Source organism: Trichomycterus rosablanca, chromosome 14, assembly GCF_030014385.1.
Source record: "Trichomycterus rosablanca isolate fTriRos1 chromosome 14, fTriRos1.hap1, whole genome shotgun sequence".
NCBI classification, from domain to species: Eukaryota; Metazoa; Chordata; class Actinopteri; order Siluriformes; family Trichomycteridae; genus Trichomycterus; species Trichomycterus rosablanca.
In genome coordinates, this window is record NC_086001.1 from 20520928 (window position 1) to 20535440 (window position 14513).

Genomic DNA, 14513 nt, shown 5'->3' on the forward strand with positions numbered 1-14513 from the left:
AACAGATCTTCGTGTGAGATGACTGAGGTTCATGTATTTTTCTTTTAAGAATAAATAAAAGCTGATGTTTTTAACCTCATACTTTCCTAATACTTTTATTCTACACGGTCTAAATTTCTTTTAGTACACAGTTCAGTTAGCAGCTCCAAAAAATGTGGTTATCACCCATATCCTTTGCTGTGTGGGAGTGGGTTTTAGCTTTTTTTTGCCCTGAAATGAGTTTTTGCAACTTGGGATGTCTGACATGTTAACTACCATCTATTCATCCAGCTTAAATACCATAAACACTACGTTAAACATGTGGAGTTAATGGTGTAATTATTAACCTTTGTGCTGAATTGTTTATCTTTTGTGCTTCCATGGTGTAATGGTTAGCACTGTGGATTCTGAATCCAGTGATCCAAGTTCAAATCTCGGTGGAACTTGGCTTTATTTAGGTAAAAACACTGTTATCAATGCTGAGTAGAGAATAAATAGTGTTTCACATATGACTGCTCTATGCCAAATTAGAACTAAAAAAGTGGCAAGTCATTTTTTACTTAGTGCCATTTTCCAACAGTGGAACGTTTTGTTGTGATTTTGATACTTGGGTGGCAATGTTTAACTAAAATTACTTTTATTTAGTGTTTAAAACTTCTAAATTACTTCAGTTTTTTTATTGATTTCAGTCAATTATATCAATCATGTAGTTTAAATAAGTTGAGATGTAAAAGTAAAGTCTGAAGTTGTGTTTATTTTTCTTTTTTGTTTAATTTACTCAGCAAATGGTGAATCATTACGTTTAGTTTTCTTGGTGTCAAGGTTCCATGGTGTAATGGTTAGCACTCTGGACTCTGAATCCAGCGATCCGAGTTCAAATCTCGGTGGGACCTTACTGCTTTTATTCGGGGCCTGGTGTGAGGTCCAAGATTGAGAAACTTTAGCAGTTTCAGGATGGTATCATTCAGCGCATGTGCAGTACAACAGAGCATCACAATTGCTTGTGCTAGTTTAGAGTCACCTTAAATGACATGTTAATTTCCATCCATTCATCCAGCTTGAATATCATAATAGCACTAGTAGTGTTATAGTGTTCCACATGTGACTGCTCCATCCCAAAATATAATCGCTAATCATCCCAGGAAAAAATGTTCTGTGAAGTTTTACAGTAAAACTGTTAAGTTTACAGTTGAACCATAAAAGTTCACAGTTCTACTGTCACTTTTACAGTTTGACCATGAGTACAACTGTGAACTCTCATGTCACTATGAAGTTCATGGTAACCTTTTCAGTGTTTAATAATATTGACTGTGAAGTTTACAGTAAAACTTAAGTTTACAGTTGAACCATAAAAGTTCACAGTTCTACTGTCATTTTTACAGTTTGACCATAAGTACAACTGTGGACTCTCATGTTACCACGAAGTTCATGGTAACCTTTTCAGTGTTTAATAATATTGACTGTGAAGTTTACAGTTCAACTGTAAACATGATATTGTTGAATTGTGAAATTCAGTCAACTTACAGTTTAAAGTTCAACTAGGAATAGTTCATAGTCACCTCTTCTAATGTTTGATGTTTACAGTAATTTACAGTTTAACTATGGTCATATAGGTAAATGACAATATACAAATATCAAGACAATAATAATGTATATAATATTTATGTATTATTTAAAGGATGTATGTGAATGAAGGGTGTAAATGTATGTGTGTGGGGGTAAGTTCATTACATGACATGAAAAACATGTCAAAAAGACATTATTTACATCTAAAAAAAAATAGATGATTAACAATATTCCAATAAAAAAAGAATACAGCACAGATTTACATATTTATAATATTACAAAAATACAAATAACCTCATGCAGACAGGACAAATATTACATTACATCAATATTACATCAGACAGATGACTTTATAACCTTTTATTCTGCCTGTTCTGCACAAACCTCTCTTCTACACACATCATGTCAGACATCATGTCAGTCTGGACATCTGGGCATGCGCACATGCGCACTTGATTTGAGACCGTTATTTCAACCAAGCGTCTCGAGCTTCGCGTCAGGTGAACCGCGGAAATACAAATTTAGTCTCAGTTTCAGTGATTTAATTCTCAAAAACGAGTCTGTTAAAGTCCGCGCTGTGTATCTGCTTAAAGATAAAGTTCCTGCTACATGTGTTATTGAGTCAGAATTTATTAAAGGACAAGAATCTGACGACGGAAAATCTCATCAACGGTTAAACTGTTTATCTGGAAAGTGAGAAATGGATAAAAAGACGTTGGTGAAGCGGCGCGCGCTAAACCCTGAAGTTCGATGGTAAGTCATTAACTTAAACAGTTTATAATAATACACAATAATATATTTACTGTGCCTGAAATGTTATTAAAAATAAGTGGCCATATTAGAAAGCCGAAAATAACACAGGTCTCAGAATTATGTCTTCAAATGAGTTACTTGGGACGTTACTAAACCATTAGTATAAACAGTCTGTTATCTGACGGTAATTGATTGTGCTCTTTTTAAATGTGTAGTAATACTTGTAACACGTTAAGACTGGTACAATTACTTAGTTTATAGTGTTGTTACAGTGCTAAACTGCACTATAATAAACCTATCACTTTTTATAATTCTAAGTGTACAGATAATATAAATGCTTTTAATATTTCCTCCAAGACAATTCACCTTTTATGTCTTATTTATACACGTCTTAATTAAATGTGAACGTTAACCTGCAAGTTGCTCCTAAAATAGTGGAGGTCCAGCATTTTCTTTGGAATGATGGGTGATATGTGTGCTTTAAATTATTGCTGTGAAACTGAGGCAGTTGATCAAAGTTTATATGATTTATTCAGGAAATGTCTATTAACACACATTTCAGGTTTTCCTACTCTTTCCCTACTCCCTATAAAACTTGGGCACCACCTAAGCCCAAGCCCAGTGACCACACCACGTAAGCCTGCCAACAACCCAGGGAAAACCCTGCATTTGTGCCACTGTGTTTAAGCTATTGTAGCATTCTGTTAACTACAGATTTTAAATATGAAATTAAAAACAGTATTTTATTCCAGGAAAATGACCACATGTCAAGGAGGGCTGCTGAGGTTGAGAGAGTCTCAGTGTCCGACAGAGAAGACCCGGATATTGTAGATAACAGTATCTGCCTACATTTACATCAGCACATCAGGATGGGTTTTTCATATTCTTGTTCAGGATAGTAGCAGCCGAGACGAACTTGAGAACAACAGTAAAGCTCTCCATCGTTTCTGTGTGGCAGCTCCATAACTGAAGGGCTGTCGGTGTAGAATCGGGTATGTGGGTATATGCCCTGCCCTTGTACACCGGCCGGTTAGCTCAGTTGGTTAGAGCGTTGTGCTAATAACGCCAAGGTCGTGAGTTCGATCCCCATACGGGCCACACCCACTGTTGGACTTGAACTAACAAACAAGTGATCCTTCTCTAACTACCAGGTCCTATTGACCTGGGCTTCAAACATTGTCTCTGACAAGTGTGAGATCTGTGTACTTTGTTGGGTTGTTGTAATAACTCATCACAATAGTTAAACTGCACAACCCAACAAGTTAAAAAATCCCATCGTGTGTTCTGTCCAATATTTACACAGTGCTGGTTGCCAAATAACACTTTTCCACCTGCATTTGTCCTTTTCTTTCCTGTATACCAAAAACAGTCTACAACACGTTACAAAAACACTTGGGACAGAAGAGCCATAAACACTCTCTAATTTTTATATATTATAAAATCTGTACCAAAGCAACAAGCTGTAATTTATTTCTAGCACCACTAGATGGCGACGATGTCTGTACAACATTTTGAACTTTACTTTAAAAGTCAGTTCAGTGTGTTTTACTGTAGTAAGAATGAAAGTATGAGCTGATCTTTGTCTCACTGTGTAGCTTTGATGAAGAAAAAGACGCTGGGTCAGTGTGTAACAGGAGGTTTGGAGTGAAGGTGGGTGTGTGTGCACTGGTATTCATCACATTGAGGGGACATGAATCTGTTTACACAGTCACGTCGTGGGGACCTCTTGCAGTGTGGGGACCTAAAGTCTAGTCCCCATAAAGGAAACCTATTTTAAATGGATACAGGAGGCCTACTAATGGTGCCTGTGTGGTTTTTAGCATTGGCTCAAAACGCATGTTTTTCGGTGAATGTGTGAGTGTGTGGGTTGTGCTCAGTTGCGCCCCCTTTTTTTTATAGCCGGAATCACACACACACACGGATTCCAAATAAGGTTGGGAACCACCCACTTCCTGGTCCCCATTAGGAACGATTTCAGACATTTTTAGTGTTAAAGATGGATATTCACACAGTGGACAAAAAAAGAAGATTATATGCAGGAGAAACCAGCTAAGAAGCTAAGAACTTATATAGAGGACCAAAAATTAAACACAAGGTAAGCATATTTGCATGTCAAACCAGTATAACAATTGTTCAACCGTCAAATTATGTTAATTAGTTCTGTTAGTGAATAGTTATTTGTTCTTTAATACCAGTTCTTCTCCTTCTCCAGCCATAACATTAAAACCTGACCTGTCCTGCTATTAAAGAACATGTAAATGTATTAAAGAACAGCATGAAAGGGGGTAACAAAGCATGTAGAGAAACAGATAAACTACAGTCAGTAATTGTAGAACTACAAAGTGCTTCTATATGGTAAGTGGAGCTGATAAAATGAACAGTGAGTGTAGAAACAAGGAGGTGGTTTTAATGTTATGGCTGATCGGTGTAAATGAGTGCAAATAAAGCTTCTTGTTTATAATTGGGCTGTGACAGTGCAGTGGTTAAATAACAATGACTGCGTGTTTTTAGATATATTTAGATATTTATATTAATTTTCCATTAAATAAATTTAAAAATGACAACAAATTTTTGGTAACTTAAAAAGACAGAAAACTGTTAGTTTGAAATGTCTGTGTGTGGCTGCAGTCTCCATTGGGGCCTTTAATTTGAAACAGGTGTAGCATTACTTCACTAATGAACCTGGTTTTCAGTCTCTGTTCTGTGGGTAGAAGTAGAACTCGGAGCTTTAACTGTAAGGCAAGTTTGTTACAAAATGAAATTAAATGCTTAAATGTTTGGGCAGGAAAAGTGAAAGCAGGCATTCTTACGCGTATTACTGCCAGGCAGAGAAAAAAACTTCAGTATGTCGTTTTAACAAGGACATTATAAATGATTTCGTTACAACATGTGTTCTACAGCGAGTGTTAGTAGTTTATGTTTATTTGTACAAAACTAATCTGTGTGTATTGTGTTGGTTTCTAGCGCGTTTCAGTGTGTAGTTTACAGAACAGGTTGTTTGGTGCGCGTCTGCAGACGCGTCTCTAAGTCCAGTGTGATGCGCTAATAAGTAAAGATAAGTTTTATACCCACAAACCTAATAAACAACATGAACATGATCGAATGGACTTTAAGATAACATTTAACCTTTTTGGCCAGACTCTGAACAAGAGTGTATCTGCAGATGCACACCATATACAAACAGATTTGTACTGTACTGTATAATTAATGCAAAACCCTAATAAATAACACATATAAATAATATATTATTATAATTTTAGTTTTTGTCCCTTTTTCTTGCATTGTTGCTTAATTGCACCTCATATTTTAAAAAACTTTTTATATGCATATTATATGCATAAGGCATATAATAATAACTTTAAAGACCTAGACTTAATCCAGTACAATAATTGTGTTGTTTTTTTCTGCAGTTTGAAATGAATGTGAAGACTGCTCATGGAGAACACGAGTATGTTGCACAATACATGGTGTACAGACTGGCTCATATTGCAGGATAAGAATAAAAATTAAAATGCTTAAAGAACCAAAATACCAAATGCATTAAGTCTAATTATCTATGAAAATATGTTTACAGGTGGCTACAAAAGCACCCAGTGATATAAATGTAGAAGATATCAGCAAGTCCTGCCATTTAAAAGTTCATATGCAGAAGCACAACGGAAAAAACTGACCAACAGGTACATTGACCAGTCAGGCATTCTGTTAAAAGTTGTCATAAAGTGTTTAATTTGTGTGATTACTTAAGGGAGCCCAATAAAAATAAATATTTAAAATTTGTACAGACGCCCAGCATTGCAGCTAGAGCCGTGGTGGAGGACGACTCCCAATCCTCTGTCCTGTCCAAGACTCTAAGATCCAAGATGAATGATGCTTCTGTTTTAAACAGCACTCCTCTACAGGTACATGCACATCCACATCATCACTTTAAGTTAAAACTACAGGCTCTCTTTTGTCATATATTTTAGTATTTTGGGGTTTTAATTAATTAAAAGAATGTAATAAGTTAATTGTGATGATAATCTAGTAAGAATAATTGTTTATTGTGATGTATCTACAAGGTAGGTTCTAGGGGAACATATAGGGCAGATTTTAACTTTCACAGGGATTTTTGTCTTGTATAATTATCACTTTATTCTGAACACTTACGGCGTCCCCACAACACACCTTCAGTTAGTTTCTGAGTACAAACTGTGTGTAGAAACTGACTTGGTCCCCACAATGACTGTAACATTGTGTGTGTGAAAGGTCCCCGCAAAGCCTGTTTTATTTAATATGTGTGAACACAGACTGCTTGACTGGGCAAAAGATAATTTTTTTATTATTATAAAATTATTTTCTAAAGTCTGGTGCATGTTTTTTGATATAGTTATTTTAAATTGTGTTTACAGACACCCAGCATTGCAGCTAGAGCCGTGGTGGAGGACGACTCCCAATCCTCTATCCTGTCCAAGACTCAGATGGATGATGCTTCTGTTTCAAACAGCACTCCTCAACAGGTACATGCATGTCCACTACTTGACTTTTAGTTTTACAGCCTCTCTTTTGTCATATATTTTAGTATTTTGGGTTTTTAGTCAGTAAAAAGAATGTAATAAGTTAATTGTGATGTAAATCTAGCAAGAATAATTGTTTATTTTGATGTATCTACAAGGTAAGTTCTAGTGGAACATTTAGGGCAGATTTTAACTTTCACAGGGATTTTTGTCTTGTATAATTATCACTTTATTCTGAACACTTACGACGTCCCCACAACACACCTTCAGTTAGTGTATGAGTAGAAACTGTGTGTAGAAACTGAACTAAACTGGTCCCCACAATGACTGTAACATTGTGTGTGTGAAAGGTCCCCACAAGGAATGGTAACATTGTGTGTGTGAAAGGTCCTTTCACACACACACACACAATGTTACAGTCATTGTGGGGACCTGTTACATACACGCACAATGTTATAGTTACTTGTGGGGACCTTTCACACACACAATGTAATAGTCACTTGTGGGGACCTTTCACACACACAATGTTATAGTCATTGTGGGGACCAGTTTAGTTCAGTTTCTACACACAGTTTCTACTCATACACTAACTGAAGGTGTGTTGTGGGGACGCCGTAAGTGTTCAGAATAAAATGATAATTATCCAAGAAAAAAATCACTGTGAAAGTTAAAATCTGCCCTATATGTTCCCCTTGAACTTACCTTGTAGATACATCACAATAAACAATTATTCTTGCTAGATTATCATCACAATTAACTTATTACATTCTTTTAATTAACTAAAAACCCAAAATACAAAAACATGACAAAAAAGTACTTGTGTATTTGAGATCATCAAACATACAGTGGGGCCAAAAAGTATTTAGTCAGCCACTGATTGTGCAGGTTCTCCTACTTAGAAAGATGAGAGAGGTTTGTACTTTTCATCATAGGTACACTTCAACTATGAGAGACAAAATTAGAAAAAAAAATCCAGGAAATCACATTGTAGGATTTTTAAAGAATTTATTCGTAAATTATGGTGGAAAATAAGTATTTGGTCAATAACAAACAAGCAAGATTTCTGGCTCTCACAGACCTGTAACTTCTTCTTTAAGAAGCTCTTCTGTCCTCCACTCGTTACCTGTATTACCGCTTTGACCTCGTTATCTGTATAAAAGACACCTGTCCACAGCCTCAAACAGTCAGACTCCAAACTCAACCATGGCCAAGACCAAAGAGCTGTCGAAGGACACCAGGAAGAAAATTGTAGACCTGCACCAGGCTGGGAAGAGTGAATCTACAATAGGCAAGCAGGTTGGTGTGAATAAATCAACTGTGGGAGCAATTGTAAGAAAATGGAAGACATACAAGACCATTGATAATCTCCCTCGATCCCGTGCGGTCAAAATGATCATGAGAACGGTGAGCAAAAATCCCAGAACTACACGGAGGGACCTGATGAATGACCTGCAGAGAGCTGGGACCAAAGTAACAAAGGCTACCATCAGTAACACACTACGCCGAGAGGGACTCAAATCCTGCAGTGCCAGGCGTGCCCCCCTGCTTAAGCCAGTACATGTCCAGGCCCGTCTGAAGTTTGCCAGAGAGCATATGGATGATCCAGAAGAGGATTGGGAGAATATCATGTGGTCAGATGAAACCAAAATGGAACTTTTTGGTAAAAACTCAACTCGTCGTGTTTGGAGGAAGAAGAATGCTGAGTTGCATCCCAAGAACACCATACCTACTGTGAAGCATGGGGGTGGAAACATCGTGCTTTGGGGCTGTTTTTCTGCAAAGGGGACAGGACGACTGATCCGTGTTAAGGGAAGAATGAACGGGGCCATGTATCGTGAGATTTTAAGCCAAAACCTCCTTCCATCAGTGAGAGCATTGAAGATGGAACGTGGCTGGGTCTTCCAGCATGACAATGATCCCAAACACACCGCTCGGGCAACGAAGGAGTGGCTCCGTAAAAAGCATTTCAAGGTCCTGGAGTGGCCTAGCCAGTCTCCAGACCTCAACCCCATAGAAAATGTGTGGAGTCCGTGTTGCCCAGCGACAGCCCCAAAACATCACTGCTCTAGAGGAGATCTGCATGGAGGAATGGGCCAAAATACCAGCTACAGTGTGTGCAAACCTGGTGAAGACTTACAGGAAACGTTTGACCTCTGTCATTGCCAACAAAGGTTATGTTACAAAGTATTGAGTTGAACTTTTGTTATTGACCAAATACTTATTTTCCACCATAATTTACAATTAAATTCTTTAAAAATCCTACAATGTGATTTCCTGGATTTTTTTTTTCATTTTGTCTCTCATAGTTGAAGTGTAGCTATGATGAAAATTACAGACCTCTCTCATTTGTCTAAGTAGGAGAACCTGCGCAATCAGTGGCTGACTAAATACTTTTGGCCCCACTGTATATGTAAATTTACTGATAAATTAAGTTTTAAATTTAGGATTAAGTATTAAAGTTTTTCTTATTATGATTTCTTGTTTTGTAAATGAAAGACACAAATCTTGACAATTCCAGTGAGCTATTTGATTCTTCATCAGAAAGTGCAGATGATTACATACCTGATACGACTTGTGATAGTGACATTGACACTAGCCTTAAACCAAACCAAAAAACAAAGCACAATACACTGGATGTCTCTGGCTCAGACAGTTCCACTGTCTGTGACTCCACAACATCAGACAAAATGACCTTTGACGGGCACAGCTTTACACCTGAAGCCACTGGAGCAGAAGAAGAACTTGGTTCAAGTAAGAACATAAATGATCTAATAGTTGTTAGCGCAAGTCAAAAAAGAGGTGGACGAAGAGTGTACAACAAAAAACATTACTGCTTGTATTGCTCTAAGCCGTATGCCAAGATGGCAAGGCACCTCGAACATGTGCATGAAAATGAACCCGATGTGGCCAAAGCTCTTAAGCTTTCCAAAGGGTTTCAGGGAGAGGAAGAAACAGCTAGATTATATTCACAACAGAGGACACTACGCTCACAATGCTGCAGTTATGGAGTCAGGACAGGGGAAACTTGATGTTGGGCAGCACTTGTTAAACAAAAGGGGAAATTAGACAAGAATCAACAGTATGTGAGAGAGCAGATGCGAGAAATGGGAAGGCTGGTTCACAATGCCAGAAAAGTCACCACCTTAAAGAAAATGGAAGATCTTATGAATCCAAAAAATTACATGGAGACAGTCAAAACTGTCAAGTTGACATGTGGGTATGACAGTGAAACAAACAAGTTTTTGACCCCATCATTAGCAAACAAACTTGGAAATATCCTGATTAAAGTAAGCAAACTTTTAAAAGCTCAAGGTTTCATCTCAAACAACCAACATCTTGTGAAGAATGCCAGTGAGTTGTAAGACATCCATCGGGAAAAGTAGAATGAGCTAATATCAGCCACGGCATTGAGGAACATAAGGTAAGCAAAGTGGAACGTACCGACTCTCATGCCTTTTACTGAAGACATCCAAAAAATGCATGCATATCTCAGTCAAGTACAAGATGAGTGGTACATTTCACTCTCGGAAAGTCCCTCTGCAAAAGCCTGGATGGAGCTGAATAAGGTGTGCCTGGCTCAGGTTATTCTCTTCTCAGGGAAGGAGAAGTTGCCAGCATGCTCTTATCTGCATTTTTATCAAGAGACACTTCTGATCACCATGAGGATGTGGACTGGGCACTGTCTGAAGAGGAAAAAAAGCTCTGCAGACACTTCTCAAGGATTGTCGTCGGGGGGAAACGTGGTCGCCCAGTTCCAATTCTTCTGACTCCAAAAATGTTTTGTGCATTAGAGATCCTTGTTAATAGACAATGGTTATATGTTTGCAAGACCAGAAGCTATGACACATTTCAGAGGATCAGACCGTCTCTGTGGCTTTGCAAAGGTGTGTGGTGCAAAGAGTCCCACTGACATCTACCAAACTGAGAAAGCATGCTGCAACCCTTTCAACTGTGCTAAACATGATAGACACAGAAATGGACCAGCTTGCCAATTTTCTTGGACATGACATAAGAATCCATCGTGAGTTCTATCGACTGCCTGAGAAGACCCTACAGCTCGCCAAGATCAGCAAAGTTTTTCAATGCCGTGGCTGATATCAGCTCATTCTACTTTTCCCGATGGATGTCTTGAAACTCACTGGCATTCTTCACAAGATGTTGGTTGTTTGAGATGAAACCTTGAGCTTTTAAAAGTTTGCTTACTTTAACCAGGATATTTCCAAGTTTGTTTGCTAATGATGGGGTCAAAAACTTGTTTGTTTCACTGTCATACCCACATGTCAACTTGACAGCTTTGACTCTCTCCATGTAATTTTTTGGATTCATAAGGTCTTCCATTTTTTTTAAGGTGGTGACTTTTCTGGCATTGTGAACCAGCCTTCCCATTTCTCGCATCTGCTCTCACACATACTGTTAAAAGTATGTGAAGTCATTTCCCAATGTTTCTTTACATGGTTGTGTAAAGGGCACACGTTTCCCCTGTCCTGACTCCATAACTGCAGCATTGTGAGTGTAGTTTCCTCTGTTGAGAATATAATCTAGCTGTTTCTTCCTCTCCCTGAAACCCTTTGGAAAGCTGTGCCTGTCAGAGGTCATTTTGTCTGATGATGTCGAGTCACAGACAGTGGAACTCACTGAGCCAGAGACATCCAGTGTATATCAAAAGATCAGCAAAGTTCTAATGGCTCTTGAGCAAGGAAGATTAGCTGAGTTTCATGGCAAGAACTTGGATAAAATTGGGCTAGATCCTGATGGTATATTATTTTATTTTACTTTTTGTATTTGGTTTTTGCTTTCTTGCTTTTGTTGAAGTCCCAGTGAATAAAGGGTTTAAGTACTGTTTGATTACTTAGCTAACTAATGCCTGTGTGTATTCTACAGACTGTAAGTGAGGGGGATAAATTGTCGTCATTATAGTGTGTTTTTATAGAATGTAAATATTATTAGGGGGCATATGGGCTTGGGACTGGGACTTCTGTGTGGGAAGCCACAGTGTTGTTAAAAATATAACTCATGGTGTAACCTAATCAAACAGTGTAACACAGTGTCAGTCTTACTTACAAGAAACAGACCCACTTTGAAACATTAAACACTAAAGCCAGTAGCCTGCTCAGGTAGGACAATTGCAGACAAATTAAAGCAGGAAAAATGGTCAGGGTCAGAGCATCTCCAAAACAGCAGGTTTGGGGTGTAACAGTATGCAGTGGTTAGTACTTGAGTCTGGTCCATGGTAGACCATGGAGTGTTCATGGTAGAATCAAGTAATTTCGAGGGTTTACTTTCTTACTGTACTCTTGTAAAAAGGTGGTGGGATGTATTAAGCCGCAGTCAAAGTCAGTTCTCGAAGGTGATGTTTTGGCAGCAGGAAAAATGGGCAACAGTAAGGAACTGTGTGACTTTGACAAGGACCAAATTGTGATGTCTGTGATGCATCTCCAAAACAGCAGGTCTTGTGGGTTGTTCCCAGTAAACAGTGGTTAGTACCTACCAAAAATGGTCCACAGTAGGCTTGGTGTCAGGGTCATGTGCATCCAAGGCTCATTGGTCTTGTGTAGTTTATGTTTCGATGGGTCAGAGCTATACAGGTGTCACTAGTGGGACTTACATAATATTAGGCGGGTTTTAATTTTATGGCTGATCTGTGTATTTATAGCTATTATGAGAATTTGATCCTAATAATCTTTGTCTATGGCAGAATGGACAAACAGTGCAAAGGTAAAACTGCCCATAAGAAGAAAACACCTTGGCTGCAGACAGAGGTGCAGGCGGTGGAATGGCACACGAATCGCTTCATCACATCTTGTATCGTACCAGCACAGCGAGACTGTGAGAAGTGTTTAAGGGCTGAACCAGAAGCTCCTAAGAACCGTGACTGGCAAAATCTGAAATTCTATGTTTATAATCGTATTACGGCCTACAAAAGAAAATTGCAATACAGATAGTTTAAAGATCATTGAGTCTCTGGTATGGCAGTTTTTGTTTACATTCACATGTTCTGATATTGCAGTTTTTGTTTGCATTCACATGTCTCAGCAAGACACACACATGCATACGTCATAAAGGTCTACTGAACAGAAATAGAATTATTTGCTATTTTTTAAAAAGCATTTGAACATTTTGCAATATATTGATTTTCTTTGAACTGTCAATAATACACTATATTGCCAAAAGTATTCGCTCGCCTGCCTTCACACGCATATGAACTTGAGTTCATCCTGAAAAACTTACCATATACAGTGGGGGAAATAAGTATTTGATCCCCTGCTGATTTTGTAAGTTTACCCCCTTACAAAGACTTGAACAGTCTATAATTTTTATGGAAGGTTTATTTTAACAGAGAGAGACAGAATATCAAAAAAAAAAAAAAAAAAACATTAAATAAAAGTTATAAATTAATTTGTATTTAATTAAGGGAAATAAGTATTTGATCCCCTACCAACCAGCAAGAATTCTGACCCCCACAGACCGGTTATGTGCCCATGAGGCGCACAAATTAGTCCTGTCCCTATATAAAAGACTCCTGTCACAGAATCAGTTTCTTCTGTTCAAATCTCTCGACCCCCATGGGCAAGACCAAAGAGCTATCAAAGGACGTCAGGGACAAGATTGTAGACCTGCACAAGGCTGGAATGGGCTACAAGACCATCAGCAAGAAGCTTGGTGAGAAAGAGACCACTGTTGGTGCGATCATTCGAAAATGGAAGAAATACAAGATCACAGTCAATCGCCCTCGCTCTGGAGCTCCATGCAAGATCTCACCTGGTGGGGTAAGAATGATTCTGAGAAAGGTGAGGTCAGTCCAGAATTACACGGGAGGAGCTTGTCAATGATCTCAAGGGAGCTGGGAGCAGAGAAATGCTGGATATGACCCCAAGAACACCATCCCCACCGGGCATTTCTCTGCCTCCAAACACGGCGAGTGGAGTTGATGCCAAAGAGCTCAATTTTGGTCTCATCTGACCATATCACATTCTCCCAAGCTTTCTCTGAATCATTCAGGTGTTCATTGGCAAACTTCAGACGGGCCTGTACATGAGCCTTCTTGAGCAGAGGGACTTTGCGGGCACTGCAGGATCTCAATCCATTACGGCGAAGTGTGTTACTAATGGTTTTCTTGGTGACTGTGCTCCCAGCTCCCTTGAGATCATTGACAAGCTCCTCCCGTGTAATTCTGGACTGACCTCACCTTTCTCAGAATCATTCTTACCCCACCAGGTGAGATCTTGCATGGAGCTCCAGAGCGAGGGCGATTGACTGTGATCTTGTATTTCTTCCATTTTCAAATTATCGCACCAACAGTGGTCTCTTTCTCACCAAGCTTCTTGCTGATGGTCTTGTAGCCCATTCCAGCCTTGTGCAGGTCTACAATCTTGTCCCTGACGTCCTTTGATAGCTCTTTGGTCTTGCCCATGGTGGTGGAGAGATTTGAACAGAAGAAACTGATTCTGTGACAGGAGTCTTATACAGGGACAGGACTAATTTGTGTGCCTCATGGGCACATAACCGGTCTGTGGGGGTCAGAATTCTTGCTGGTTGGTAGGGGATCAAATACTTATTTCACTTAATTAAATACAAATTAATTTATAACTTTTATTTAATGTTTTTTTTCTGGATTTTTTGTTGATATTCTGTCTCTCTCTGTTAAAATAAACCTTCCATAAAAAATATAGACTGTTCAAGTTTTTGTAAGGGGGTAAACTTACAAAATCAGCAGGGGATCAA

At 38.6% G+C, this 14513-nt stretch overlaps 1 long non-coding RNA gene and 1 other non-coding gene across 4 annotated transcripts; both read left to right on the forward strand.

Moving 5' to 3' along the window:
• Positions 1-800: 800 nt before the first annotated feature.
• Positions 801-872, forward strand: trnaq-cug (transfer RNA glutamine (anticodon CUG)). The gene has a single exon. It is a non-coding gene; the product is annotated as a tRNA-Gln (tRNA).
• A 3502-nt stretch (positions 873-4374) lies between these two features.
• Positions 4375-12744, forward strand: LOC134326896 (uncharacterized). Of its 3 annotated transcripts, none has more exons than XR_010014630.1 (6): positions 4375-4393; positions 5709-5746; positions 5873-5975; positions 6081-6197; positions 6687-6794; positions 12487-12744. It is a non-coding gene; the product is annotated as an uncharacterized LOC134326896 (long non-coding RNA). The 3 variants fall into 3 exon arrangements; XR_010014628.1 differs by lacking the exon at positions 4375-4393 and adding an exon at positions 4963-5032; XR_010014629.1 differs by lacking the exon at positions 4375-4393 and adding an exon at positions 5099-5203.
• Positions 12745-14513: the final 1769 nt, after the last annotated feature.